Raw genomic sequence first — 6000 nt, 5'->3', positions numbered from 1 at the left:
TAGTTTGCCCGTTATGTCCACGTGAACTGTATGTCAAGGTATGCTGGTCTCAGGTATAGGATGTAATTCAGCTTGTATTTTACCTGAACTGGCCTTCGAAACTTGACAAGCATGCCAGTTCTCTACGAATTTGCGAACATACTTCGCCATTCCTTCGAACCAGTAATACTCGCACAATTTCTCAAGCGTTTTATCCCAACCTAAGTGCATAATTGACTGTTGCACATGGTTAATAACGGACCATCTAAAACCTCTGGGGGCAATGGACAAGCAGAGAGTTCTGCCTTTTCCCTGTATTTTACGATGAAGGGTACCGGACCGTAATTCACATGTATTCGCGATATCTCCCATGAGCTCCTCGTTCTGCAATTTATTGACGATCTCAGAAATTTGGGGATCGCGACGTTGTTCCGCTGATGGTCAATCTTCGGAGGTTCCGGTCAGATTGATTTCCTTTTCTACAACTTCGGTGATCCAAGTCTACGGGGTTTAGCGAGAGGAACCTACATCTTCAACACCTACGTCGTCTCGACTCCGTAGTGTCATATGGCTTCTCCTGGTGGGAGGTCTCATTCTTCACTGCAATCGTTTCTTTATCTAATCGTGACGTGACTAGTTCGTGGTCTTTGTAAAGCGTCTGGTCCGTCGGTTTCGTCATCTGTTACGTTATCGCCACCGATTTCTAAATGGGTGCTCATCTGTGGCTGGTCGGTCTCAGTGTCGTATTTTACTTCCATAGTTTTTACAAGGTGACGTATTTCATTGGCCCGGTTTCTATCCCTAGTTTCCGTAAATTCTTTTATATTGTTAATGTTGTGATCTGTATTACCTCTAACGTTTCTAAACTCGTGAGATAGAGTTTGAAGTTGTTCAAGAATAGTAGCAATTAGTTCCCTTCGCTTTGCCGTATTCTTGTCAGTTGTATTCATGTTAATAGATACGATACTTTCAGAAGAGTCACTATGTTCAGAACGTATTTCGGGTCTACTGTTTCGATAATGTACGAATGTACCTTCTTTTGATCAAGGACGTGGCCGTCGTCCTTCGCTATAGAATCTGTAGAGTTCCCGTTCAAGTTTCCTCTTAATGCGTTGAATGGATCCCGGCAGGAATCGCCAATTTTGTCACGTAGGAGACACAATAAATCACGAAAATGATAGATCACAGGTGATCTCCTCGCGTCGTAGTTCGAACGTTTCACAAATAAGTTGAAGAAATTGAACTTTATATATAGTAATAGAATTTATTATGCGAATCCAACAGAGTGACGATTCAAATTGTTACAACAGAAAGGCGTCGAGCGCTAATTTGGGAGGGTTTTTATACTGAGGTTTTAGTCCCTCTGGAGGGGTTATTGTCGGTTGTATATCAGAGGTGGCTATTCCGTTACTATCTGATTGTTGCTTCGATAGCTGTGGCATGCAGGATGTTTAGTCTATCCTATTACTGCTTCTGACGACGAAATGTCGTCATGCTCTTCCTATTCGACCGTTCCGGGTACGCTCGGCAAGCGGTCGTACCGCAGGATTACCGAATCCACAGAAAGCACTGCCTCCGCCGCCAACAGTCGCAGCGGCGGCGCGGGACGTCGCATACGGCGGGGGGACGCGCCCGCGGTTCATTCGGACTCCGCGCTACTGCCGGCTCCCGGTAAGAGGAAGAAGAGGGACGCGAGACGCGGGACGGATACCGACACCGACGCCGAGGCTGCCACCGTGGCCGCCGCCGCCGCCTCTACCATCCGCGATGGTGCCGACAGTGGCGACGACATGCGGAGGAACGAAATGAAGATCGGACCGGTCGACAAGCAAGCGACCGTGAAGGACGCGGCACCGACCCACGATCAGGAAGAGGAAGGCGTCGCATACCTGCGAAGGAGGGTGCGTTCTCTGGAGAGAGAGGTCAGTTGTCTCCAAGAGAAGGTGGAACGACTGAACAAGAGATGCACGGAGAGGGCAGCCAAAGTTGGTAACAACGGCGGCGATGGACAAGAGGTGGAGATCACCTCTACGAGGGAGACGAAAGGAAATGCTCCCCAAGCCCCAACGGGAACTATTATGGATCCCCCTCCCCCACTTTTCCCACACCCCTGGTCAGCGTCGCGCCGTCGGGTCGGGGAGTAATACACATACCAAGAGAACGGATAGATTCGGCGTTCCAGGACCTCGAGATCCACTATAGGATCTCAAGATACTGTTCCTCCGCAAGTTGGAGGAGTGTCGGCGAGAAATAATGCCAGGAGGAGCGATCCCCCCGGCTACGGACGCTGGCGTCGCCGCAAGAACCGCACAAGCACGATTGCGGCGGGCGAGAGACACCTCGCGGTCGACCGTGGAGTCGTCGGCCGACGAGGCAGGATTTACTACCGTCATAGGAGGAGGAAGAGGTAGAGCGGGGCGAAAGAACAGGAAGCCCACGGCGCAACCTCTTCCAACGGTCCATGCGCCGACCGAGGACGCAAGAACCAAGGAACGGGTATCGTCGTCTCTTCCTTCCTTCGTCGACAGCGAACAAGAGCCTTGGCGCCCGGAACGGCGACCGAATGCGGCGGAACGAGAGCAAGGACTTTCGCGGAGGTGGCCGCTCGGCCTCCGGTGCGCCCTCGCACGGGAAGGGAATCCATGCGAGGAGCGGGCAGCGACGATGGACTCGGAGCTATCGTGGCAGGAAAGAGACGCAACGCTAGTGGGCGGGACGCGCACAACGAGAAAGTGCCGGGCCTTCCCCGACCCCCATGGTGTGCCGCGGTATCGCTCACTGTGAGGGACGGCTCGGGCTTCACGTACAGGGATGCGATGTCGGTGGTGAAGAGGGAAGTCAAACTCTACGAACTCAACATCACGGAGTTAAGATCGAGGAGGGTGATCACGGGGGCGCTGCTGTTTGAAATCTCAAGTCAGGACGCTAGGAGCAAAGCATTGCGACTGGCCGAGCGGATGGCGGCCGCGCTGAAGGATATGCTCGCCAAGGTAACCGTGCCGCGAAGGACGGCCGAGCTAAGAGTGACCGGACTGGAGGACTCGGTCACCTCGGAGGAAGTGGCAGCCGCCGTTGCTAAGGCCGGGGCTGCCACGCCGACGAGGTCAACGTGGAAGTCATACGCTCCGCTCCTCGGGGCCTCGGGTCGGTATGGCAAAACAGCAGAGGAAGAGACGCCCGGCCAGGAGATAAGATTAACATAGGTTGGTCAGCGGCGACGACTCCAATGCTTCAGGTGCATGGAGGAGGGTCACGTGCGCCGGGACTGCACATCGTAGACCGACCGGTCGGAGCGCTACCACCGGTGCAGGAAGGAAGGACATCGCGCCAGGGACTGCTCGGCTCGTTGCCACCACTGCGATGCGAGCGTGGACTCGGCGCAACACACGCTGGAGCTCTGCCCGGCGTGGGCGCTGCCGCGCAGCGACCTCATTGTGGAAATCGGATGGGACCTCCCGCCGTCGACGATCCTCGAGGCATTGTTGGTAAGCGAGAGAAGGAGAGCCGTAACCTCCTTCTATGAAGGAGGTTATGGGTGCGGTATTCCCACCCTGAGAGAATCGATCGGCGAGGGCGCGACAGAGGCCGTGGATTCGTTTCGGCGAGACGCGCTAGGTTCATCGCGCCCCCCGGTGGGGTTCGATCTTAGACGCTAGCAGCTCAGCTCCTCGGGGCCGCAAAGCAGTCCGGTTTGTCCGGGAACCGGAATGCCTGGCACGGCGGCTCCGGCGACGAGGCGCGGTGTGACATGGCCGCACATCGCTCCATTAGAGGACGTATTGTTCGCGCGGGGTGGCCGGTGTGTCGCGCATGCCGGTTCCCGGGCCCCTCTCGATCGCAGCCGGGACGGTCATCGTGGAGGTTTTAGTCGGTTGGAGTCCGCTTTTCTCCAGAAGCGACGTGGTATCCGTGCGGATTTCCTCCACGTTAATAAAAAAAAAAAGATACTATTCGGTATCCGCTACGAGTTCGGACGATGATTGCCTGAGATGTCGGGCGACTCGGATCAGTGCTTGCTACCAGCTACCAACTATCAACTCGGACAGGCGTCTCGGGACTGACTTTTCATCATGATAATACTGCAGAGGAAAGCTAAGATGGGGTGTGTCTAAGGACACGAAATCATCGTATTCGTGGAGAGATGCCTTCGTTATCACTTCGGAAAGTGAGGGAAATTGACGTTGCTGTTAATTGGTTAATTTCCATGTTGGTGGTTAGAGAAGGATGCCAGCCGCCCTTGAGAGAAAGTTGCTAGCAGGAAGCGTCGTACGTGGGGAAAGCAGATTTCCAGTATCTTCCCGTAGTGGGTGGTAGGTATAGGGACTGTTAAGACAAAGACTATTTGTTCCTTTGGAGGATCTTAGCTAAATAAATCCTAAGATTTATAGCGGGTCCTTAGGTTAGCTGAAAATATTCTGAAAGAATGTATCGACATCTGGCAATCTTCTTGTCCGAAGGGTCTTTGGGTAGAGAGCCACGAGATAGAAATTGTTGGAAGTTTGCTGTCGAGTGCCGCTACAAATACTACAATATTATAATTATTACTTATTTGGTGTATCATAAACTATTATAATTAGTTTATAAATAATAAATGGATTAAACAGATGTTAATTAAACAGAAAATAATGGTTATCGTAATAACGTATTATAATTAAGACAATTAGATAATTAATTAACAACTCTCGTCAACACAGATTCAACTCTCTCTCAACAACGCTAACAACACTATCTCGACAACGCAATCCGCCACTCTGTGGCTTCTCAACTCATACAGCTATTAAATCGTTTATGTCCCTTGTCTTTTGTCTTAGCCCTACCACGCACATGCTCAGCAACCGCTTGTTTATAATTCGCACGACAGCCCCCCAGGCCCCTCGTCTACGATACCACAATATTTTATTTTGAATTCTCGTGTGAAAAAACCAATTTCTCTACATTTTTAAACAATAGCCTTGTTCCGGTTGTCGTTCTATTTAGCTGCTGCGTTCAGTAGCGTTAACTGACGTTTAATGCAACTGGTAATAAGCTCCACTTTCGGCTAACCTGCTATGCCTGGAATACTGGCACGGGAGAAGATTAAAGTTGTTTGAAAGTAAATTAACAATATGTAATATCGTGATATAATGTGTTTACAAAGAGTGGACAATAGAGATGTTAATCAGACAGAAAAAGACGATTGTTGTTCAACCTGAACTATTCACGCCAAACGCACAGAAAACAGCGCAAACCACACTCTCTCGGCAACGCCACTCGCAACCTCTGTCTCCGCTCAACTCGCACACGGCTCCTCGGCTCGCACTCTGCTGTTCGACTCGCACTCTGCTTTTCGACTGCCTCTTGGGCCATTGTAGCGCTCTATTGTCTATTGCTGAGCCCACCGCACACGTGTTTTACAGACGCTCGTAGCCAGGGTCACGAAGGTCTTTTCGGCTATTTACCTATTTACCTGAAGGACCCGGTAATGCATTGATGGAGCCGACAGCGCCTCGGCTCTCGCGACATTGTCTGTAGTTCGCCCGATATTTCTCAGGCCTTTCGTCCACGATACTACAAATATGTAATGATTTATTCAAATCGTACTCGATTTCGATATTGACAATTGACTGACGGACTGACGGATATAAAATTCTTCAGTTAACAAAATGGTAATCCTTCGATTGACAAAATGATAACTAACTCTTCGATAGACAATGGTAATTATTCGATTGACGAACGGTAATTAATTATTATTCGATAGACGAACGGTAGTTATTGTTACTGATTTTTCTGAGTCGCTACATTTATTTATATCTGTCGGAGATGAAAAAATGTCGGGGTCTTTCTTTTGAAAATATTTGGAAAGATCCCCAACGTTTGATCAAGCTACCGACTTTGTTTACAGTTTACATTGTCTTAATATCGCTATAAAAACATATTTAGGTAAATATAAAAACATAGTTAGATAAGGTTTCACAAGATATAGCTTTTTACGGCTTTAACTGCCTTTTACTTCAAATACTGTAAACATGGTTTCAAATAAAC

The sequence above is a fragment of the Bombus vosnesenskii genome, unplaced genomic scaffold (assembly GCF_011952255.1).
Source record: "Bombus vosnesenskii isolate JDL3184/JDL3185 unplaced genomic scaffold, Bvos_JDL3184-5_v1.1 scf7180000013364, whole genome shotgun sequence".
NCBI classification, from domain to species: domain Eukaryota; kingdom Metazoa; phylum Arthropoda; class Insecta; order Hymenoptera; family Apidae; genus Bombus; species Bombus vosnesenskii.
Note: the sequence above shows the minus strand (reverse complement) of the source record.